At 40.8% G+C, this 26,167-nt stretch overlaps 1 non-coding gene across 1 annotated transcript; it reads left to right on the forward strand.

The window, feature by feature from the left end:
• Window positions 1-23,438: 23,438 nt before the first annotated feature.
• Window positions 23,439-23,545, forward strand: LOC122127262. The gene has a single exon (XR_006151100.1). It is a non-coding gene; the product is annotated as a U6 spliceosomal RNA (small nuclear RNA).
• The last annotated feature ends 2,622 nt before the right edge of the window (window positions 23,546-26,167 follow it).

Here is a 26,167-nt window from a genome sequence, read left to right on the forward strand (position 1 = left end):
AGAAAAGAAAGTAAAGAAGAAAGAAGGAATAAAAATTAAACAAAGAAATAGTGCAAAATGGAAAAAGGCCTTGGACTTGGCTATAAACATAAGGTTTTGTTTGTGTACCAAAGGGAGAGAGAGATGTTGCTGAGACCACAGCTGAAAATCCAAAGGGCAGAGGCCAAGAGAACTGACATGGAAAACAGCTTGGTGAACTACTAAGGAGCTAATTTAGCTGGCTGCAAGAAATAGGTCACTTATTTCAACTAAATCAATTATGTTTCTCCATGCCAGCAATACAAAAAAAAAGAAATGAAACAAAAAAATATCATAGCCTAGCATCCAAGCCTATGAAATACTTAGAGAAAATTTATCAAAATATATAAAGACCTATATACTGAAAACTACAAAATATAACTATAAAATATAAAAATAACTAATAAAATATAAAAATAAAAAAACATAAACTAAGAGAAATGAAAGAATTCCCAAATGAATAGATTGGAGAAAATAGTCCTGGGAGAACTTTAAAAAAATAATACTTGCACAACTCAGGTATACTGTTGTATACTTGGAAATGCAGCATTCCAGGACTGAAATTGGATTTTGAGTTCAAAACAGCCTGGGTTATGTACCAACTTCTAAGACAGATGCATAATAAGACCTAGTTTCAAAAAAGAACACCATTGGGTTGTACAGAACACATTTTTGAAAGTGAATAATCAAAAACATAGGTATAACGTCACTTCTAGCACTATAAAATGTGTGTGATTTCAGACAGAACCTGTACTGCTTTCCTTCTTAAATTCCACCTCCACCACCCCCCAATTCCTACCCAGCTCAACACATAAATAAAGAGCGATAAACACCCCACACTTTGGTAAAAGACTCTTCCCATTTCTTCCTAGTCCTTGTAGAGTCATTGACCTTCTACTCACCTTCAAATGTTCTGGTCCTCTAATTTCCAAGGGGCCTGGTACTATGCCCTAGACAATGTCTTGCTGTACCAATGGATGCTCTCTGTCGTTTTTTATTGCTGTTGTCATTGTTTTGTAACTGACACTTAAAACCTTTTCTTTGACTTTTTCCTTCTTTCCAATTTCCAATCCGTCATGCTCCATGACTCAGCTAGACTTTGTAATGAAAAATGGAGTAAGCTGAAGGCTCAAAGATGTCCTGATTTCCATGTGTATGTATTGGTCTGCCAAGATTCACTGAGCTGGAAGATGCTTTTCTCCACGCTCTGTGGAACGCAGAAGCTACTAAGAACCCTGCAACTCCTGCCCGGAGCTTCACACTGATAAGGATTTTGAAGATGCTCTTTGAGCTGTGCCTTGTACCATATTTGTAGCTAGAATGTGTTGCCAGAAGAAAAAAAAAAAAAAACACAACACTTTGGTTGAAGCTGAAGAGCAAGAACACCTGATATGAAACCCTAAGATGTCAATCCTTCTGAGAACAAAATGACCTTGAGTTTTCCACTTAAACTTTTATATTTTTAGCTTTTTCATTAACTAATTAATTAGTTCATGCCAGTTAATTGGAGATAAGAGTCTCACAGAGGGGCTGGGAAGGTGGCTCCGTGATAGAGTGCTTGCCTGGCATGCATGCGTCCCTGGGTTTGATTCCTCAGCACCACATAAGCAGAAAAAGCCGGAAGCGGCGCTGTGGCTTAAGTGGTAGAGCTCTAGCCTTGAGCTGAAGAGCTGAGGGACAGTGCCCAGGCCCAGAGTTCAGGCCCCACGACTGACAAAAAAAGGAGTCATACAGAGTTGTCTGCCTGGGCTAGCTTCAAACATCGATTCTCATATCTCAGCCTCCTGAATAGCTAGGCACTTAAATTTTTTTAAACTTGGGAAGTGCTGAAGCTACTTCCACCAATGTGTGTACAGACTCAATATTGGTAACAATTCTTTTTCCTGAAAGGGAAGCTCCTATCGTTTGACTATGAGATATAGTATCTATTCTTTTGGCACTGTTGGAGCAGTGTATTTCACTAAGATTAATTTGTTGTGTATCTGTATTGTTCTTATAAAGGTGATGTGCTGAGAGATTACATTTATATAAGTCAGGTAAAAAGTACATTTCTTTTTGGACAATATCACCCCTTCCCTTGTTCTCTCCCAGTTTTTCCCCCTCATTCCCACCCACAAGTTATAACATTTCAACATAGTGTCTAATGAGTACCACTGCTGCATTTGTTCACCCTTTGTCCCTCCCTTTCTCTGCCCCCCCCCTTAGCCTCCCAAAGACTGATAAACAAACAAGACAAAAAGAAAAGAACAGAAAAGAAAAGCAACAACAAAGCATTTTCTGGAATTCATTTCAATAAGCATTATTTTGTATGATCGGAGGCACATAGTAGGCATTATGTCTTTGTGTTCTTCCCCTAAGAGTGCCCTCCTTCGATCTTACTGTGTGTGAATGCCTAAAGCCCGGTGTAATTTATCATGTCCCAATGTATTTTAGATCTAACTTCCACATAGGAGAGAAAAAATGTGCCTTTTGTCTCTCTGAGCTTGGCTTCCCTCCGTTAACATGCTTTGTTCTAGATCCATTCATTTCCCTGCAAATGACATAATACAATTCTTTCTAACAGCTATGTAAAATTCCATTGTGAATAGGTTCCACAGTTTGTGTGGATAGGATTCAAGAGAAGTTTACCAAGAAGCCCAGGTAAACTAATTTCAAGACCACTTCACCAGGCCAGCTATGGCTGATCATGCCTGTCATCCCAACTATGTAAGACGTGTAGGTATCAGGTTCAAGGTCCAAGGCCAGCCCAGACAAACAGCATCGGATACAACCTGAAAAATAATGTAAGCCAAAATGGCTGGGGCGTGGCTCAAGTGGTAGATCACCTGTCTAGTAAGCATAAGACCCTGAGTTCATGTTCCAGTGCTCATCCCCAAAACAAAAGCAAAACAAACAACAACAAAACCCCAGAACACTTCACCACATGATACACTAAGCTTGGAAATGCTGTTCTTTCTTCCTCAGTCCCATTCTTATGTCTTCTGTACTCCTAACTTCAATCACATTGTACAACCCTCCAAATACTACAGGCGGGATATACTACAGCAGTTGTAAAGATATGAAATACAGTGTGAGAAATAGTATGAGAATGTCTGAATAAATTGTGCGTGGTATTTCTTTATATGACTCACCTCATGACTGAATTTGAGGTGATTTGAACAATCAGAAATATTTATTGACTCTAGGCACAGGTACTGTGTGAAAAAGTAAATAAAAATGTTCTACTCTTAAGCAGATCATAGGATAATACAAAGCATAAATCTGTAAGTAAACCCACAGCACACTGTGGCAAGTATTATGAATTTTCCATTGATTTCATGTAAGTGCTGTAGTGAACACTGCTGATAGACTCAGGAATCATCTTTAGCTTTGAAAGTCATTTTTCATTGGGTGAGCAGTTTTTATTTTTTTAACACTTCAAAAAATGCTATTCTGAGACAGACAAGGTGGCTCATGCCTGTAATCCTAGCAACTTATGAGGCTGAAATCCAGAGTATCATGATTTGCAGCAGGCTCAGGGACAGAAGTCCATGAAACTCCATCTCCAACTAGATACCAAAATGCACTGGTCCTTGGCCTTGAACTCAGGGACTTCTACCTGCTCTTGGCCTGTTTTTATTTTTTCCTGCTCACCTGCCTAACTTTAAACTCTTCTGCTCCTTGCAGTTGCTGTTGTTATTTACTTGCAGTGTGGACTCCTGATTCTTCTGGTACACCCTCAGACTAAGACACACTAGCATTTCTGAATATCATAAGTAAATCCTTCTGGGCCTACTCCTGCTTTCCTCGTGGGAACAAAACTCTGCCTTGAATCTGGTGGGTTTGTGAAATAAAAAAGATCCTTTTCCCTCTTGAAGCAGGAGCAAACTTTAAGGTGTTTTTGGTGTGTGTGTGTGCCAGTCCTGGGGCTTGAACTCGGGGCCTGAGCACCATCTCTGAGCTTTTCTGCTCAAGACTAGAGCTCTACCACGTTGAGCCACAGCTCACTTTTATCTTCCATTTTTGAGTGCTTAATCAGAGGTGAGAGTCTCATGGACTTTCCTGCCCAGTCTGGCTTTAAACCTTGATCCTCAGATCTCAGCCTCCTGAGTCTAGGATTATAGGTGAGCCACCACTATTCAGCCCCAAACTTCTTTACCTGGTACAAAATACTAGGTCCCAGAGGAGACTGTCCTGCTCACCCTTCAAGGAAAGTGGTCTTTCCTTTCCTCTTTCCTGCAGCAGCAGTGCAGCTGTGCTGAATCTTGAGTTTAGGAGGGAGGAGTACCCCTCCCTCAAGTGCTATGGAATGAGTATGATGGGTGACTCCTGTAACAGTTTTGTGTGAGGGGAAAGGAAGCAGACAGCACTGAGCCATGTTCCTGTTCCTCAGTGGAACCATATCCATACTGTCCTCTTGGGCCTTGCTGTGGTTTAATCCAGCCCATATAGCATCTGGGAAAGACTTAAGCCACGCGCTTTCCACTAGATACCATGTTTGCTCAGATCTGGCTCCTCCCATTATCCAAACATGATAGATAGCTCATAGCTCATGTTGAAGGATTTGTTACCATACCATGGCCAGGTATGGTAGTGCACATATGAAATCCCAACAAATAGGAAGCTGAGACAGGAAAAATGTGTGCCCAAGACCAGCCTGGGCTATATAGCAGGGACCTGTCTCAACAACAACAGCAGCAGATTGCTTTTACCTTTCCATGTTCTGCCAAAGGAGGAAGAGGAAACAGTGTGTGTCTCCTTGTCTCTCAGAAGCATGTTTTACTTTTGGGAATTTAGTTCCTTGATTCCCTCAATAAAAGATAGGATTTTGTGGATATTTTGGATTCGTCTTTTTTGTAATGTATGAAAAACATTTTACTGTTTTTCTTTGTTTTGTTTGTTCCAGGACTAGGGCTTGAACTCAGGACCCCAAGCTCTCACTTGGCTTTTTTTTATTCAAGGATATTGCTCTACCCCTTGAACCACAGCTCTGTTTCTGACATTTTCCTGGTAGAAATCAGTGAGGAGGCTCTTACAGATTTTTTCTGCCTAAACTGGCTTCAAACTGTGATCCTCTATCTCAGCCTCCTGAGTAGCTAAGATTACAGACATTAGCTACCATTTCTTGTCATCTTGTTTGTTTGTTTTAATCAAGGCATTGGTGTGTTGCGGATTTTTATTCTGCTTTTCCAATTCAGACACGTGAAGAAAGATGCCAAGCCTAGCGAGAATGGAGGTCGAGCCTTCTTCAAAGTTTCTCCTGTCCCTAGACACAGCAACAGCACACAGCTTAACAGCACAACAACACACTGTTCACAGGCTCTCATTCTGCCCAACACTTTCTAACAGGGGTGCCTGTGTAGTGCCCTCTTTAGGCAAAAGTGACATCTGGCCAATATAGGGCCACAGGGAGAAAGTGGGTACATGAATCAAGGTCAGGTGAATATTCTGAGCCCACTGAATCAATGTCCTTGGGAAGTGCAGGCCCCAAACCCTCCAAAGTTACAGCAAGGAAGCCTGACTCCACTTACCCATCAGTTTGTTTTCATTAGTACACTTGTTTCAAAGCAAGAAACATTATTTTAAAATTTGCACCCATCATTGCTGGGTGCTCATGGCTCATGCCTGTAATACTATTCAGGAGGGAGGCTGAGATCTGAGGAGGATGGTTTGAAGCCAGCCCTGGCAGGAAAGTCTGTTGAGATTCTTGTCTCCATTTAATCACCAGAAAAGCCAGAAGTGGAGCTGTGGCTCAAGTGATAAAAGCTCAGGGACAGCAACCAGGCACTGAGCTGAAGCACCAGGGTTGTCACATGAAAAAGAAAGGAAGAAAGGATGAAGGAAGGAAGAAAGGAAAGAAGGAAGGAAGGAAGGAAGGAAGAAAAGAGAGAGAGGAAGGAAGGAAGGAAGGAAGGAAGGAAGGAAGGAAGGAAGGAAGGAAGGAAGGAAGGAAGGAAGGAAGGAAGGAAGAAAAGAGAGAGAGGAAGGAAGGAAGGAAGGAAAGAAAGAAAGAAAAAGAGAAAGAAAGAAGAAAGGAAGGAAGGAAGGAAGGATGGAAGGAAGGAAGGAAGGAAGGAAGGAAGGAAGGAAGGAAGGAAAGAAGGAAGGAAGGAAGGGAGAAATGGACATTTTGTGCTTGGCATCCATGAGGAGGAGGGAGTCCTCAGGCGTGGTTGGAAGCCTAGGTTGTGAACAATTCCTACTCCCTGTCCTTTCTGGAATTCACACACAGAGAATGTTGATGTAAACTCATTATTAAAAGGAACCTAGCCAGGCATGGGTGGCTCACACTTGTAATCCTAGCTACTCAGGAGGCTGAGATCTGAGGATCATCATTCAAAGCCAGCTCAGGCAGTTAAGTCCATGAGGCTCTTATCTCCAATGGACCACCAGAAAACCAGAAATGGCGCTGTGGCTCAAGCTGTACAGTGTTCACCTTGAGCTGAAGAGCTCAGGGACAGTTCCCAAACCCAGAGTTCAAGCCCCACAACTGACAAAAAAAAGAGAATCTACCAAAAAGAATGGGCAACTTGAATATGGAATCCGTTTCACACCAAAAGGGTGTGGAGAAGAGGATTTGCATTATCAGAATAGTTACTGGGTCTTTTTTTGTTGGGGGGGAAGGGATGTTTTTTATATATATTTTTAGGTTGAATGAAGAGTTGCTGTTAAAATCTTCCCTTCTCTCACATCATAAACCTGCACAGTTTTAGACTGTTAGTATGATCGGTCCCTGGAGCAAATTCCACTATCCTCTGATTGTTTCTTGAAATTTCAGAGTAAGATGTAGACAGATAAAGAGAAACACATAATCACTGGAGGGACTGTTGTTCACTTTCGTGCTTCAAGGGGAGGGGAGGGGTAGAGCATAGCAAATTATACTGGAAATGATCTTAATTTTGTCACCAAAGCCACAGGCCTCAAATTCCAGTTCCATACACTGTGTGGTCTGCGGTAGTTCCAGGAGCTAGCCCAAGAACACCATACTTCACCAGGCCACTGTAAATATGGGGATTTTCTTCTTCTAAACAAACCACAAAATTTAACTTGGGTTTTAGTTTTTTGTTTTTTGTTTTTTTTTTTTAAAAAAAAAAAAGGTCTCAAACTTTCAACAGCTTATACAGATTTTGCTAGTTTGTCGATCTGTATATTTCCCTGAGACCAATAGTTGGGTTACATCTCCAAATCTACCTGTGCATATGTCATCATCCTGGAATTCCTTAAGTATCCCAAAGTGTGAAACACAGCAAAACAACTAGCTTCCTAAGGGTGAGAAGAGAGCCTGAAGTTAGCAATCTATGATGGCTCAAATGGACAATTTTTGTGCCTGTCAGCCCCTTGGGCTTGGGTGTGTCCTATGATTGATATTTTCTTAAGCTCTGGTCTAATTAGTCTGGAAACACCCCTTCTCATACAGGCTGGGAGCAAAAGGTTGGACACAGGTCACTTGGGCCTGCTTCAGAAGCAGCTGCTGAGCAAAACAAGCCTCTGAGAAACCAGCTTCAGCTCCTTGAAACTTAGCATCATCAGAATCAAAACCCTCATTCCAGGTTGCTCATGAAATTGAGTATTTATGTGAAAGTCCCTTGTACAGCTGGAAAGGAAACCTGTAAACTTCCAGAGCAAAGTGGTCCACTAACAATAAAATTGGCCATTTGACAATGATGTCAAGACAGAGTGTCAGACAATTATTTGTCATCTTTGTTTGCAGAACTGAGGATCAAACTCAGTTTGCTAGGCAAGTGCTCTTCCCAACCCCCAGGAAACCATTTAAAAAACAGAGATTCGGCTGGGAAGGTGGCTCAGTGGTAGGGTTCTTGCCTTGCATGCATGAGGCCCTGGGTTTGATTCCTTAGCACCACATAAGCAAAAAGAAAAAAGCTGGAAGTGGCGCTGTGGCTCAAGTGGTAGAGCGCTAGCCTTGACCTGAAGAGCTGAGGGACAGCGCCCAGGTCCAGAGTTCAGGCCCCACGACCGGACCCCCCCCCCCCAAAAAAAAAACAGAGATTCTGTAAAGGAAGTAATTCTCATTTTCCCTTCATTAGTGTTATCAAAGTACAACATGCAACAAAGTACTCTAAATATCTTAATTACCTTTATTTTTCTGTTAAATTCTAGAATCAGGCAACATAATTTCATAATAGCATAAGAACAAAAAATTGTTGTTAATGAACTAAGCAGAGGAAATTATTTTTATAGACAAGGTGTCGTGGAATTAATTTTGAGTAAAAAACTTTTAAAAAGGGCAAATAATCCAATCAATAACTGGAAAATAAACTGTTACTTCTCAAATGAAGATGCAAAAATAAATGCATGAAAAAAATGTAAGATCTGAAGCTACCAGGGGAAAATGCAAGTCAAAACTACACTGAGATTCTATCTCACCCAAGTGAGAATGGCTATGGTTAAAAACATACACCACAAATGCTGGCTATAATGTAGTGATAAAGGAATATTTATTTACCACTTGTGTGAATATAAATTAGTGAAGCCACTACGGATAGCAGTATGGAAACTCCTCAAAAAATTTAAAATAGAACTTCCATATAATCCAGCCATACTATTTCTGGGCATGCACCCAAAAGACTCAAACTGAGCTTACTATGAGAATATGTGTATCACAGCATGATTCACAGTAGCCAAAGTAGATAGCCACCCACAAATGAAGAAGTAATTACATATTATATAATTATACATAAATCATATATATGAATGAATTATATATGAATGAAGAAGGAAAATTACATATTATTTAATAATATATATTTACACTATAATAATATAATATTATACTATATATAATATATACTATATATCTACTATATATATAGTATATACTATATATATTATATATAATATATATTATATTATGATATACATTATAATATATTATAATATATACACATAATATGCTATATTATATAGTATATAGTATATAAAATATAGTATACTATATTATATAATATATAGTATATATTATGTAATATTTAACATAATATATATAATGTATATTATGTATTGTGTATATTATATATTATATGTTATATAGTATATATAGTATATTATATAATATATAGCATACATATTATATAATATAGTATACTATATTATTATATATAAAATAATAATTTTATATTATATAGTATATATTATAATATATATTATAATATAGTATACTATATTGTATAATACATATATACTATATATAATATAGTGTATAATATATAATTTATATAAGTATATATGATGTATATATAGTTATATATACATTATATATTATATAATTATATACACTATATTTTATTTAAATTATATATAATTTTCCTTCATTCATTCATGGGTGGCTATATATATATATATGAGATTCATTATAAGAATGGATTGTTAGCGTTGAAAGCTGGATGGAATTGTGACATAAGCCAATTCCACAAAGAAAGTATCACATGTTCACCCTCCTTTGTGCAGTGTGGGAGTGTGGGAGGGGTGGGAGGGTAAAAGGAGAGCTCCTCTAGGGACTTGGAAGGAGAAGAAAGGGGGAATGAAATAGGGACAAGAGAATAAAGCAGGGAGTATGTGTGATCAAGTATCTTACCCATGGAAATTACACACTGACACTTCTTACTCTGTACAATGAATAGCTTTGTTGTCATGCTGGTTGAAACTGGCCTATTGGGAAACATACTGACTTGTAGGAGGGTCACTTGACAACAACTAATTTCAGTTTGGCAACTTCAGCATGGTGACTTCATTTTGATCTTTAGTTTTATTGGTTGAGGCCTGTGCAGGAGCCCAGTCCAAAGCAATGCGTAGTGAGACTGTGTTAGGCAAAGATCAGGTTTAGCTGCTCATGGGTGAATTAAGTCTGACAATATCTCTCTGCAGGCAACAGAGATGACAAAAATTGCTCTGTGAACATTTAGGAAAATATCTTGTTCCGGTATTATGGAATGTTAGGATTTAGCAGATTACCCAAAAAGTGAAACTTGTGGTAGCTTTATTCAACTATTACTTGTCTATAAGAAAACAGCAGTTTAGCAAAGAAGGCAGTTGTATATGGTGAAATAATATCAGATAGGACTAACCTTTGTGTGTGTGGGGGGGGTGGGGGGTGACAGTCCTAGAGCTTGAACTTGGGATGTGGGCTCTGTCTCTGAGCTTCCTTTTTGCTCAAGGCTAGTGTTCTACCACTTGAGTCACAGTGCCACTACTGACTTTTTCTGAGTACTTTATTGGAGATAAGCATCTCATGGACTTTTCTGTCAGGGCTGGCCTTTTAACCGTAATCCTCAGATCTCAGCCTCCTGAATAGCGAGGATTACAGGTGTGTGCCACAGGTGCTCAGCTAAGACTAACCTTTTCCAGAATCAGCACAGCGAGAGAACATTGACTGTTCTGTCTCCCCGGGGCTCCATGGAAGTGAACAACCTTCGGAGGTGCTCCATGAATTCTTGGCAGAAACCAAGAAAGCAAGTCAAACAAATAGATTTGTATTGAACATTATTTTAGTTTGCTTTTATTTTGCTCTGATACTGGGGCTTGCTTGAACTCCAAGCTTTATGTTTTTTTCTCTCTAAATTGGTGTTCTACCACTTGAGCCACACTTTCACTTCTGGCTTTTTACTGATTCCTTAGAGGTGAGAGTCTCTCATATTTTTTCTGCCTGGGCTCACTTCAAACCATGATCCTCAGATCTCAGCCTCCTGAGTAGCTAGGATTACAGAGATTAGCTTACCAGTACCTGGTTTGAGCACTTTTTATAACTTTTTATAAATTTTATAAATACAGGTCAAAAATAGATTATATGCAACTATGAAAATAAAACAATGAAACCTGTGGAAATTATTTGGGGAGAGAGGGAAGGGAGAAGGAAAGAAGGGCTGAGATTGATTGTACTATATCGTGACCACGTATGGAAATGTAACAACAAAATCCCCTCCTTCACACAACTAAAGTAAGCTAATTTTTAAAAAGAAAGAAAGAAAAGTGAAAAAGCAAACAAATATCCTCCAATAGGCTCAGCTCTGTGTTTGCTGATTGGGAATGGTGAGCCTAATGAGACACAGAGATACAGAATACAGAATTGAACATTTTATAAACTAGCATCTCATTATATCTTTTACTGTTCACAGTAACCCCTAAAGAATGCCTTCTTCATTTTATAAGTAGCACTCAGCCTTCTGATAGTGAATTGGGTTATGTAAGGTTAAATAGCTACTTACTAGCAAAACTGAAGTTTGAGCGTAGTTATTTTAATCTCAATGTATTATTGTTTTCACCACCTTCTATTAGAATTTCAGAAATACCTTCATTTAAAAAGCCATAGAGAATGTTAGCCCAACAAATCATCTTTACCATCAAGAGACACTTCGCACTCCAGTCTCTCAAATCTTTATTTCCCCCAAGTAAAGTAGAAACTTCAAGCAGAGTTGGATGGACCACAACTTCTCCCGTTGCTTAAACACAATCTTCCATGTTCTAGGCAATTAACAGTTATTCTTAGAGGCAATGAAAGGCCACGGAAATACTAAACTACAGTCCAGTTCATTGAAAACTTCAACAGGAAAAGGTTACAGACATAGCTCATTAAACCCAGAAGAGGTCTTAAAATTGTCTAGCCTGGTTCACTCCTATTTTTAGAAAAGGATGCCCAAGGAAACTATTATCATTTCCAAAGCTGACGTATAAGTCTCAATCTGCAAGCACCTAACAGTGTAGATTCTTTATTATTTCTAAGAGTTGATCATATCAGCATTGCAGTCTCTCTCCTCTTTCTATTTTCTGTTTGGAAGCTATTTCTTCTATAATAATTCTTCTATTAGAGGTCATTTCTTTACTGATACCCATTTTTGCAAATTGTTAATAAGGAAATAAGTACCTCAGAAACCACTCCAATCAAAAGTGAAGGACCAGCTTGACTACAGTGGCTCACACCTGTAATCTTAGCTACTCAGGAGGCTGAGATCTGAGGAGCTTGGTTCAAACACTAGGACAAAAAAGTCTATAAGATTCTGATCTCCAGTTAGTCACCAGAAAGCCAGAAGTAGCACTGTAGCATAAGTGGTGTCCCTGAGCAAAGCAGCTCAGGGACAGTGCCCAGGCTCTGAGTTCAAGTTCCATGATTGATGTGTTTGTGTGTGTGTTATATGAACGTGTGTGTGCACATGCGCATGTGCACATGTGTGCACACACACACACACACACACACACACACACACACACACACACACACACGGGCCCAGCCTAACTTGGTACAAATAATGATGAAGTCCTCCTTTCTAGACTGCCAATCAAGAGAATCACCATCCAAATCTCATCTCTAGCCTTTCCTTCTTGCTTTCCTCTGTGTATCAGTTCATCTACCTATCTACCTGTATTCCTAAAAGAGAGACAGACAGACAGACACAGAGAGACTGAGAAACAGGGAGAGGCAGACACAGAAACAGGCATAAGGAGAGACAGACAGGCAGAGACACATACCTCAGACAGAGAGAGAGAGAGAGAGAGAGGGAGGGAGGGAGGGAGAGGGAGAGAGAGAGGGGAGAGAGAGAGAGAGAGAGAGAGAGAGAGAGAGAGAGAGAGAGAGAGAAGAGAAACGGCTCAGAGATTAAATCATTTAAATGAATAGCATTCAGTTTTTGGTGTTTTACTTTCTGTTAATTTCTTTTCTTCCTCTCTCCCCCCAACAATGATATCTTTGATTAGTAACTGACTTCCTGCTTTTCCTGGAGGAAGTCTTTTCCTTACACACGGAATCTTTTCAGGTTTCCAACTTCGTAGCCCTAAACTTTCACCTCAGTTCTGCTGATGCTGTACAATTTCCCAGTGTCTCCCTACCACTAATCACATCCTCTGAATTGCTTATGGACTTGGACATTGTTCTTTGAATTCAAAAATTTTTAAGTTGATAACATTTACTATGAAGAAATCAAGGTTTGGCTAGGTAAAGAGAAATAACCAAGATAATATTTAAATTGGAGGAGAAATTTTATGACCAGAATCACTGATAATAAACATCTGGACCTTGACAACAAGTAGATTTTTGTCTTGTGTAAGCTATTGCATTCCAGTCCTTTCCATTCCTCATATCCCAATCTAGTTATAGATAAATGCTGATTTCAGTGGGTTATAAAACAATAATGGCTGATGTTAGTTATTCATTATGTTCTAAGGTGGTGCTAAGGCTTGAGCAGCTAATCTCTTGTTTAACACTTAAATAAGACAGAACAAGCTTTTCCAATATTATTTTTCCCATATTGTCAATTAATTAGGACAATTTTATAAATGTTAATGATTTTGAAATTTTAAACACCTACCCATATGACAAATGTAAATTTAGATGATTAAAATAATGTTACATTGATCATGTCGACTTATAGTCAACTTTTGTAGGCTATAACCTCATTTGTCTAAATTAATTAGAAATCCCTTTAAAAAAAAAAAAAAGACTAAGCGCTAGTGGCTCACGCCTGTAATCCTAGCTACTCAGGAGGCTGAGATCTGAGGATCAAGGTTCAAAGCCAGCCTGGGCATGAAAGACCATGAGACTCTTATCTCCAGTAAGCCACCAGAAAACCAAAAGTGGTGTGTGGCTCAAGTAGCAGAGCACTAGCTTTGAGCTGAAGAGCTGAGGGACAGTGTCCAGGCCCAGAATTCAAGCCCCACAACTGGAAAAAAAAAAAAAAAGCAGACCTTCTTTATATCTGCTATCCTTGAAGCACATTTCCTTGTGTTCTCCATCTTGAATTTCAACCTCTACCTTCTCCCACACCACCATCTCAACACACCTGCTGTCCCAGCTATCTGGGAGGCTTATGCAAGCAGATGATGGTCCAAAATGGAGAAGGAAAGATGGAGAAATTTTACAGGAGGTGAGACAAGGAAATCAAGAGTTTCCATTAAGAAGCTAAGTTTGAAGTACTTGCCAACCACCCAAGCAGAGACAGCAGAGAGGGAGGTGAACCTGAATCTAGATTTCAGAGAGCTGAGGCTAAAGATAGAACTTTAAGAGCCCTCATCACATGCAAATTGTTCAAAACTAACTGGATGAAATTATCTCGAGAGAAACTGTATGCTTAGAAGAGACATATTCAAGAAATGTGCCAACACAGGCATATATTCCTGTGTATGTACATACATGCCTGTGTCCTTATTCAGGAGGCAGAGGCAGGAGGATCACAAATTAGAGGCAGCCCAGGTAAAGGTAGTGAGGAGGAGTCTAAAGAACTTCTTTTTTGGCCAGGGCAGGCTTTGAAATCAATTCCAACCTCTATCTCTGCCTCTTAATTAGTTAGGATTACAGGGTTGAGCCACCATGTATGGCCAATACTTTTGAAATATTTATTTATCTTTAACTTTTAAAAAACTTTTTCTTTCTTTCTTTTTTTTTTTTTTTTTGTCGGTCATGGGGCTTGAATTCTGGGCCTGGACGCTATCCCTCAACTCTTCAGCTCAAGGCAAACACTCTACCACTTGAGCCACAGCACCACTTGTGTTTTTCTGAGTGGTTTATTGGAGATAAGAGCCTCATGAACTCTTTTGCCTGGGCTGGCTTTGAACCTTGATCCTCAGATCTCAGCCTTCCGAGTAGCTAAGATTACAAGTGTGAGGCACCAGCACCTGGCTAACTTTTAAATTTTTAAAAGAAATAAAAACCCAAGCAAACACAAGAAATGATCAATGTATGACCAGTGAAATGATTCTAAAGCAGATAATTTAAAATTTTAACTACACCACACACTGGCTGGGTCTAGACAGCTATGTAAGTGCCCCAATTTGTGGAATATTGTGTTAGTTGACATTAACTGCAATGAGTTAGGGCTGAAAAACAATTCTCTGGCTGATCCCATTCACATAAAAACGTTTTCCATTAGCCTTACAATATCCAGAACATGTTATAATCCAATACAGTCACAAAAAGAAAAACAAGAGCTTCCACTGGGGTTTATTTAAGACTCCATAATATGTATATGACTGAGTTTATGGAAGATGAGGAGTGTGTGTGTGTGTGTGTGTGTGTGTGTGTGTGTGTGTGTGTGTACATGCACATGTGCACACGCAGGCAAGTGCACACATGCCAATCCTAAGGCTTGAACTGAGCGCCTGGGTGCTTTCCCCGAGTTTTTTCACACAAGACTGGTGCTCTACCCCTTGAGCCACAGCTTCACTTCCATTTTTTGCTGGTTAATGGAAGAACTTTTCTGGACGTTTCTGCCCAAGCTGGCTTCAAATCTCAGCCTTCTCAATAGCTACAGGCATGAGCCACCAGTATTTGATGAAGATGAGACCTTCTCACACAGTAAATTCAGGACAGCCTTGAGGTTTGCCTTTAGCTGAACTTCAGTCCTTCCTTATGAACAGCTAGACCCAAATGCTTCCACTTCTCTGAGTTTTCTTCCCCTATTTTAAGATGACAGTAGCCCCTTCCCAAAGTTTTGGTGCACTAAATAGAACACGCCTTAATAATACATATTGTGTATTTGTAATATCATTACAATACCTTTGCATGGTGCTTGGTGCTCTGCTTAATTACTGTTCACTCTTCTTCTGCTTTCTCCTTCTCTCTCCTAACTCATCCCCTCTCCCCCTCTCCCAAAAGGAGGGATCTTTACTCCTAGGAGACTAAGCTGGTTGAAGGTGATCAACATCCAGAGAAAGAATGGAAGAATCCTTGGCACAGCTTAAAGCCATGAAAGTTACTTGAGCCACGGAGCACTTGAGACAAAGATGACAGGGAAGGAGCCAGAGCTTCAAGTAGAGAGAAGAGAGAAGAAGGCCCAGGGTTGCTTTCAGAGCATCCGTGCTAAGCACGGGACAGCCTGGATCAGGCAGGCAGACTTGCAGACCATATCCACATCTGTAGCACATTTTCCGAACTGTCTCCTTCAGTAACGGGAGGCAGATGAGAGGCAGATTGAGACGCCCCACTCCGAGCCAAAGCGGGAGCGATGGCCAATGCACAAGTAAGGAAATCGGGTTTTCCAACTGGATCCCAGCAGATCAGAGGACAGTGAGCTGGAGTCCAGAGCCAGAACTAGAGCCAGGGCTCTGTCCGTGGACGTGGAGCTGGTTGAGATGGTCCGCCAACGTTGTTTCTATGCCCACAGAGCTGCCGTGCAACAAGGCCAGGAAATCTCAGAGCAAGGCAGCTAGGAAGTAAGCCTGACTCTGGGAAGCCACAGCTGTGAAAAGTCAGACACTGATGCTGCAGAAACGGAATCTCAATCGCTTAAAGACATGAGAGACGAAAGCTGGTAATTCCTTTTCCCTGTGAGTAAAAGTCGCACATCTGCAATAACTCGCACCACCCAGGAAATAGTCCAAAGCATGATTGGCAAGCCTTTTGTTGGAAAATCAGGGGAACTGGGGGAATATTTGGGGATAAAGAAGTAAAAGATCCTGGGCTTCAGTGTAGCTGGGGCCACTGGAAACTCAAGGCAGCAGTGGGCACGCTGGGTCCCATCCTCGGCCTTTTCCTTTCTCCCTTCTCTCGTCACGGTATCCAAATCCGTGGCTGTGACTTCAGATGCTACTCACATCCATTTCCCCCTGCCCTCTCTAAAAGAGCGGTGATTCCCCCCCCCCCAGGAATGCTCAATTTCCCACATAATTACCAAAAAAATCCAAATTTAAATAGAAAGTCCTCTTTTGGTTTGGTTTGGTTTTTCCAAACCAGGACTCAACTTTGGTATCTGACATTTTTGCTCATTGGCTGGCGCTCTACCACCTGAGCCACACCTGCAAACCACCCCCCCCCCCAGAAAAGTCCTTTTCAATCTATTAGATTGTCCAAGATTAAAACAATCAATGAAACCCAGTAAAGCTATGGAAAGACAGAAACAGCAGTTGTCTCTCACAGACTTCCATTTCAGATTAAACTCCTGGGGGGAGAAATTGGGAAACCATTGTCAAAATGTCAAGGGCATCTATAGCCTTTACATATCTTCCAAGTTTTCTGAGAATTGTTTAAATGACTGAGTGCCCAAAGATAAATGTAAAAATGTAAATTGTGATACTGCTTGTAATCTTTCACACACACACACACACACACACACACACACACACACACACACACACACACAGAGAAAACACAAAAGTAAGAAAAGTCTAAATGTTCATTAGCAGGGAAATAGTTTAACTAGATCATGATACACAGGAATTAAATGAAACCATGAGAAAGAATGAAGTAGATTTTCTAGGAGACTGTTGAGGATAACAGTGGATAACTGTTATCCAAATGGATAACTAATTCCATTTGGTTTAAATATGTACATATACTGATACATAGAAATTTTCTGGCAGAACAAGTATGAGACCTACCATAGTATAATTATATTCATAACATTTATAGTGCTTTTCTGATATGAAGAAAAAACTATTCATAATGACTTTCTTAGAAGAGCAAGATTAGGTCAAGGGTGAATAAGGTAAGCTTAAATTTTTACTCTGTTATTCTGTGTGGTTGAAAGTTTCTTCTATCATATGAATGCATTATTTTTATTACTAAAACTATTTACATTGTAAACTATTTCTGTATTTGCTGATATTTTACATTTTTCCTGGTCAACTCCATTTTACATTATTAAAGTTTTATTATTATTTCACATTATCTGTCATACTCATAAATATATATACATACATATATACATACATACACACACATATACATACATACATATTGTTTGTAGGGCTTGTAGGGCTTAAACTCAAGCCCTGGGCACTGTCCCTGAGTTCTTTTGCTCAAAGCTACCACTTTGGGCCACAGCTTTACATCTGGTCTCCTAGGGTTAATTGGAGATAAGAGTCTCAAGGAGACTTTCCTGCCTGCGCTGGCTTTGAATTACAATCCTCAGATCTCAGACTCCTGAGTAGCTAGAATTATAGGCATGAGTCACCAGCACCCAGCTTGAGGACATGGGAGGGGGCCAGAATTTATAAGTACACAAGAGAGTATGTCAGCCATGTTCTGTGGGCTTATACCTGTAATCCTAGCTACTCAGAAGGCTGAGATCTGAAGATTGCAGTTCAAAGCCAGCCCACCCAGGAAAATCCATAAGACTCTTATCTCTAATTAACCATCAGAAAACCAAAAGTGGTGCTGTGACTCAAAGTGGTAGAGAGCTAGACTTGAGCAGAAGAGCTCAGGGACAACACCCAGGCCCTGAGTTCAAGCTAAATGACGACAAAAAAAGAAGAGAAGAAGAAGGAGGAGGAGGAGGAGGAAGAGGGGGAGGAGGAGGAGGAGGAGGAGGAGGAGGAGGAGGAGGAGGTGGTGGTATATGTCCTTAAACAGTTTTTGAAACAAATCAGAAATGGGTTTTGTTTATTGTTGTTGTTGTTTGCTTGTTTTTGTGCCAGTCCTGGGGCTTGAACTCAAGGGCTAGGCACTGTCCCTATGCTTTTTTACTCAAGTCTAAGACTCTACCACTTGAGCCACATCTCCACTTCCAGCTTTTTGGATATAAGAGCCTCACAGATTCTCCTGCCCAGGCTAGCTTCAAACCATAATCCACAAATCCCAACCTCCTGAGTAACCAGAATTGCAGACATGAGCTACCAGCCCAAAGCAAATCACAAGCTTCATAGATATATTTAGACATAGCTACCCAGATGAGCTGAGGAGTAACAGGGAGAGGAGGAGCTTGGCTAAGCTTTGTCCCAAGAATGGTAAATAAATGGCAAAATTGGGGAAAGGTCATTTCCTTACCCACGGTGCATCAAAATAGCAATGTCTGACATCTTCTGGGAAAAAGGCCACAGAATTATTCATGGAGTGAGCCGGTAGAAAAAGGGGACGTTTGGTGAGAATTTGACCACAAAGCTCAGGAAACAAAATACATAATTGAGAGTCAAAATGTAGATTCTAATGCTTTTTCTACTCCCTCCATGCCATGGGGCTGTTAGCAATTTCCTTTTTCAGGATTCACCTTTTGTATTTGTAAGAGGTGGAGAGGCATATCTGGCCTACTTATTTTACAGGGTTATGAATTGTATAAAAGAAACAGAAGATTTGAACAGAGTTGGAAATAAAATAGTTTGGGCTCATCCAACAGACTGTTATAGGATAGAATTTCTAATCAAGTACATTGATCAAAAGGGGGGGAAATCACTAAAGACTGGATTATTTGTTTGTTTGTTTTGGAATTGTGACACAGTCCAAAAGAAAAAAAGAAATGTACTCATTACCTGACTTACAAAACGGTAACCCATCTGTACAACACATTAATAATAACAATAAAATTATATTTAGAAAAAGAATCGGGCTTCTGAGTTTTCCTTCCTAAGGAGAAGAAAATATTCTTAAGCTGTTGTGGAAAGAACATGGACTTTGGAATCATGCCAACATCCAGCCCCTGACTCTGCTGTTTTCTGTCTTTACAGCCTTAAGCATTTTTTCATTAAACTCTCTGTGAACTTGAGTTACGTCACTGCGGAATAGGGGTGTGTGGGGGAGGGGATCCATAAATGCTTTTCATTTACATGGAGTAGAATGAGATGAAGATGTACATAAAGAACCTGACCTAATTCCAAATAGAAAGTACATACCTAATAATTAATCTCTATCATTTCTATTCTGTGTGTGTGTGTGTGCGTGTGTGTGTGTGTGTGTGTGTGTGTGTGTGTGTTAGTCCTGGGGCTTGAACTCAAGGCCTGGGGACTGTCCTTGAGCTTCTTTGTGCAAGGCTAGCACTCTACCACTTGAGCCATAGTTCCACTTCCAATTTTTTTGGTGCTTAATTGGAGAGAAGAGTCTCCAGGACTTTCCTGCCCCAGCTGCCTTTCAACCATGATCCTCAGATCTCAGACTCCTGAGTAGTTAGGATTACAGGCATGAGCTACCAGCACCTGGCTAATATCAGGTTTCTTTTCACATCAACGACAAAGCTACATTTGATAACTATAAACAAGAGCTGTCTCCTGGTAATCACCATGTTTTTACTCATTTCCGTCAGCAGCGGCAGCGGAAATGCCAGGGGAGGATCGTTTTCGTTGAGATGCCTTGTGCATTGTGGGCTGTTCAGCATCATCCCTGGCCTCTGCCTAGCACACTCCCACAATCAGAAATGTCCTTGGAGTGACAAAAGTGCCCCCCAATTGAGAACCACTGTTCTGGAGAGGTAGACTTTTCTGGGTACACGCAGCACAGGGCCCTGGGGAACAAGCCATCAGAAGTTCAATTTAGTTATTGGTATGGTTTGCAGCAGTGTAAAGCTGTTTCTCATTTAAGCTGACTTTATCCAGTAGCCCACTAATATAAAGGATAAAGAAGACAGATGTCAGCGGGCCCTAATGGCTCACATCTGCAGTCCTCGCTATTCAGGAGGCTGAGATCTAAGGATCTCTGTTTAAAGCCAGCCTGGGCAGAAAAATCTATGAGACTCTTATGTCCAAATAACCACAAAAAAAAACCCACAAAAGTGGATCTGTGGCTCAAGTAGAGTAGCCTTGAGTGAAAAAAAATCTAAGAGACAATGCCCAGTCACTGATTTCAAGCCCCAGTACACACACACACACACACACACACACACACACACACACACACTTTTTTTAAAGATGGATGTCTAGATTAGCACAGAGTTTGATAGTTTGGATAAGATGATTCTTTTCAGAATTATCTAATTATGACCTTATCCATAAAACTAGCTGAAATGTGGGAGATCGGCTGTGTTCAAGGGCAGGAGATTTGGTAGTTAGGGTCAGCTAAGTCAAAGCTAGGAAATAGCTACAGAGAAGCTGTGAAAATAAATGCTATGAAGAAATGTTGTTTAGGCTCGTAGCAGCTTGAGTGAGCAGTGCGTTCCGTATGGCATCACGGCGCACCCAACAGAAAGTAAGGACAGGCTGAGAGTCTGTCACCTGATTCCAGGGACCCTGCCTTGGCCTCTGCTTGTAGGGTTTTTCCCACTTATCACTGAAGCTCAGATTCCTCTAGGGTGGAAACTAGCAGCTGTTTAAACATTACCAGTGTGCTTTTCAGAATAGAAAGCAAAGAGAAGGTTGGTTTCCAATTAAGGGCACACAAGGTTGAAAAATGGACTCTCAGAGTGCTCTACACAAATCTTCCCTGGACCTTGTCACCCAAAAGAATCACAGGCAGTTAACCCCTGAATGTCATTTTTCTTTTCCTTTTAAAAACAACCTCGGGAAACTCTTTAAGATATTGGAGACAGAAATAATGATTACTTGATAATAAGCCTTGATTCTATGATGCATCTGTTTGGCACCTTTAAATCAGGTAATGTATAGGAAATCAGACAGCTTGTTTCTCTCTTATTTTATCTAGGGGAATCTTATCACTAAAACTGGGTCACCAGGTTGGGGCTAGAAAGTTTTTGGTCTGGTCAGAGAAGGATTTCAAGGACAGACATAAGGAGACTTCAGCAAAAGCAGGTTTGCTAATGCAAAACCAAGTGAAGGGAAAGTAAAAATACATTGAGCATAGACAGAGATCAGAGACTGTATTTAAGATTCCAAGACCTAAAGCTTTTTTGTTGTTGTTGTTAATCCTGAGGCTTGAACTCAGGGCCTTGGGCACTGTTCCTGAACTTCTTTAGCTCAAGGCTAGCTAGCACTCTACCACTTAAGCCACAGTGCCACTTCTGGCTTTTTCTATTTATGTGGTTCTGAGGAATTAAACCCAGAGCTTCATGCATGCTAGGCAAGCACTACCACTGAGCCACCTTCCCAGCCGGACCTAAAACTTTTACTGGAGTCTGCAGGCATGGGATTACAAGTGTAAGCCACAGTGCCAGCCCTCAATTGTACCTTTTTCACTCGCTATTCCCTCTCAACTTAATCTACCCTCAGTCTTCCTATCCAACTCAATGGGAATCCCACTGCTCTTTGGCTCAGATCACCAAAACATCCACTCACCCTTCATTCCACTCACCCTTCATTCCTCTTCTTTTCTTATTCACATATAGTCTCTCTCTCTCTCTCTCTCTCTCTCTCTCTCTCTCTCTCTCTCTCAGCAAACTTTTCTTCTCCATCTATTACATATCTAGAGAAGCCATTTACCTCTTGCTAATCCTGGGGCTTGAACTCAAGGCCTGGATGCTGTCCCGGAGCTTTTTTTTTGCTCAAGGCTAGCACTCTACCACTTGAGCCATAGCACCACTTCCAGCTTTTTCTGTTGATGTGGTACTGAGGAATCGAACCCACGCCTTCATAAATGCTAGGCAAGCACCCTACCACTAAGCCACATTGCCAGCTCTGAGGCTCCTGGTTTGAAGCCAGCCTGGGCAGGAAAGTCTTAGAGACATTTACGTCCAATTAAGCACCAAAAAGGACTGGAAGTGGAGTTGTGACTCAAGGCCAGAGTGCTAGCCTTGGACAAACAAGCTCAGGGACAGTTCCCAGGCCCTGAGATCAAGTCCTATGACTGGCATACACAAAAACAGAAAAAAGAGTAAATGTTCAAAGGTCTGAACAGAAAAGAAACTTTATAAACAGTGAAGGACTTGGAAAAAAAATCAGAAACAAAAGTAAAAACAAGTGTTAGCTGAGTAAGAACTGCACCACACACGTGGTATTCAGGTAAGGGGTAGGTTTATTCAGTAGACCTGCTGGGACTAGGCAAGGTTGGCACTCCGGGTGGCTGGGAAAGGCCTGGGAAAGAGCGAGAGCTTGGAAAGAGAGGAAAGAGAGAGAAAAGAGCTAGAAAAGAGCAGAGAGAGTCTGGGCCTGGTCTAGGCCTTATCTAGGGTATGGGGGAAGAAAGGTGTGGCCACATCAAATTCAGATGTGACCTCAGCAGATGCAGATGTGACCTCTTCCAGGTGTCCCAGTTGCCTAGGTAACACAGGTACTAGGTGGAGACTTTGCTGCGAGGAGGGTGGAGTCTGCTAGCCATCCAGGAGTGGACTTTACAACAAGTATGTGGATTATTTTAAGTTATTTTCTGGGAGGAAGGAAACAGGGAGACAGAACAATAAGAAAATTACTGATTAGCCAGGTGCTGGTGACTCATGCCTGTAATCCTAGCTATTGGGGGGCGCTGAGATCTGAGAATTGTGGTTCAAAGCCAGCCCAGGCAGGAAAGTCCATGAGACTCTTTTCTCCAATTAACCACCAGAAAACCAGAAGTGAAGCTGTGGCTCAAGCGGTAGAGCACCAGCCTTGACCAAAGGAGCTCAGGGATAGCACCCAGGTTCTACCTAAGTTCAAGCCCCATCAACGACAAAAGAAAAAAGAAAAAGTAACTAAAACGAATTAGTTGACCTCAGGTTATCTCAGGCTATGTCTTTCGTGGAAGGATTAAGGCAGAGGAAACCTTATTAGTAGGCCGGTGTTTAAGAAATTTGGGAATTATCTCTAATTCTGACTTCTCAGAAACTCCAACAACTGCCTTTCAGCTTGGTGGCATGACACAATGGAGGCTTCTACCTCCATTTTTATTTTTTGCCTGGTCTGTGCAGGAACTTGGTGTAAAACATTAGCTTCCTGTGCTTGCTTCAGCAGCATATATACTAAAATTGGAATGATACAGAAAAGATTAACATGGCCCCTGCACAAGCATGACACGCAAATTCATGAGGCGTTCCGTATTTTTTTTTGTCAGGCTTGGGGCTTGTACTCTGGGCTTGGGCGTTATCCCTGAGCTCTTCAGCTCAAAGAGAGTGCTCTACGGCTTAAGCCACAGTGCCACTTCCAGTTTTCTAGTGATTTATTGGAGATAAGAGTCTCTCAGACTTTTCTGCCTGGGCTGGCTTTGAACCGTGATCCTCAGATCTCAGTCTCCTCAGTTGCTGGGATTACAGGCATGAGCCATGGGTCCCCGGCTACGTTCTATATTTTTGACCCATTGTAACAATGAAATGCACAAGACACTATGTTGAAAAACTGAACTTTACAATTTAGGCAAGGGGCGGGGGTAGTGTAATTGTGGAGGTGGGAGGGAAGGGATGGTAGGGGAAAAACAAAGGAGGAGGGAACAATGCTTGATAGGAAATGTAGTCATTACCTTGCTTGTGTAACTGTACCTCTCTGTACAGTATTTTTACAATAATAAAACTTATTTTTAAAAAAAGAAAACATAAAAAAATTAGCTTCTTGTGGTTTTAAACATAACACATTTTCCTGATGTGGAAACTGAGAAGTAAATAAGTAGATGATCTTACAAGATGAAGAGCCAGTGACACTGATCATCCACACCAATCCCCTTTGCCTGTGAATATCAGGATCATGTGCAACTCTGGTGGTTTCTAAGACAAAAAGAAGGAAAATTAGCCCAGTGAAACTACTGAATCACAGAATTCAGATCCAAGAAGGAGAAAACAGGAGCCTAATTATTTTCTTTGGGAGGAATGAATCTTCTACTTTCTGGAAAACACAATGAGAATGTCGAGACTTCGTAGAAAGCTTTGGGGGAAGCCAAGAGAAACCATTTCACTATCTTGGTTTGACTCACACTAACTTCAAGCACTTCATCTGTTATATTAGTAAGCTTAAGTCCTTCAGATGACTGCCTTGCTCCAGTTTGACAGTAAGATCAGATATAGTACCTTTTAAATGCATTAAAACACCCTGGATCCTAAACTATTTGACTAAGAGCTAAATCCAAACCAAACATTGATATAGGAAAATTACATTCTGCAAAAGCAAATAGCTCTTTCAACGTGATACCACCAACTTATGAAAGAATGGTGAGAACTATATCCATTAAAGACATTTGTTTCAAGTAATTCTCCTTATCCCAGAGTGTTTTTGAAAGCTTGATCTACGTACATCTGTCATACTTATGCATATGAGTAGAAGCAGTTATTATGAGCACTAGTAAAACAGATATAGTAATTTGGCTGTCTCTTGGCTCCAAACTATCCCTCCATTTTTTTTAACCTTTCCATTCAGATACTTGTTGGGATCCATAGATTCGGGTACAAAAGGACACCGGACAGTTGGAGGAGGGGACAAGTGACACAGGCACTTGGGTTTGTATGTCTTTCCAGTTTGGTTTCTGAAAACACCACTTCACCCAACAGCAACCAATGATTCACACTCGCAGCTTCTTTGGTCCCTGGAGGGCTGCGTCCCTCCTATGAGAAGCTGTGCATCCAAGTGTTTATGTCTACTTTTCCTCCATTACACTGGGCATCATTTCATTTGCTTTCCTGCTTAACTAATCCCCTATATTGAAATCCTCTACTGGAATACCTAGTGTGATCTCTAAGGAGACCTCAGCTGATGATCGGGTATTACAAACTATCTGATGGAACATGACTTAAACTGAAAGCATTCACCTTTCCCCCTGATAGTCACATCTTCAAACTGACCTGGCTTCCAACCCCAGGGAATCACCTCCCCAAACTCCTTCCTCCTGAGCAAACCCACCCCGGTGGTCTTAGAAGAGAGCCTGAGACCAAGGCCATGTCTGATGCTGACATCCCTGATGGACACAGATGCTATTGAAACTGTGAAATACTCCACTCAAGAGAAGATTATTCGGCTGGGGAGGTGGCTCAGTGGTAGAGCACTTGCCTTGCATGCATGAGGCCCTGGGTTCAATTCCTCAGCACCACATAAGCAAAAAGAAAAAAGCCGGAAGTGGCGCTGTGGCTCAAGTGGTAGAGCGCTAGCCTTGAGCTGAAGAGCTGAGGGACAGCGTCCAGGCCTAGAGTTCAGGCCCCATGACCAGACCAAAAAAAAAAAAAAACGTGTTGGTCACTTGAGTTTGTTTTTCTGCTCTCTGTCTTTTCTTACACCATCTAGTTCAGAGAATTGCCTTAAAAGCCTTACTGAGATCATTTTTTAAAAAATATTTGACCAAAGTTGGGCACCGGTGGCTTATACCTAACTACTCAGGAGGCTGAGGTCTGACAATCATGGTTTGAAGCCACCTGGACAGGAAAGTCTATGAGATTGAATTAGCATGTAATGTGGCAGACATGGAGTGAAGTTATTTTCCCTCCATGATGTGAATAGACCTCATTCAATCAACAAAGAGCAAAGTTGGGTCTTCCCAGTAAGTGTGAACTCTGCCAGCAGACTCACACTGCGACATAGGTTCATTCTTGGGTCCCTATCATGTCAGGCTATCTTGTAGACTTTAGATTTGTCATCTTCACAATTGTAGGATTCACTATTTCTTGATATTCCATATCGATATCTATATATATACCTATCTATATGAATATTTTCAAATTAACATGTGTATTGTTTCTGTGTTCCCTTTATC

The sequence above is a fragment of the Dipodomys spectabilis genome, unplaced genomic scaffold (genome assembly GCF_019054845.1).
Source record: "Dipodomys spectabilis isolate Male_0828 unplaced genomic scaffold, ASM1905484v1 ptg000297l, whole genome shotgun sequence".
NCBI classification, from domain to species: domain Eukaryota; kingdom Metazoa; phylum Chordata; class Mammalia; order Rodentia; family Heteromyidae; genus Dipodomys; species Dipodomys spectabilis.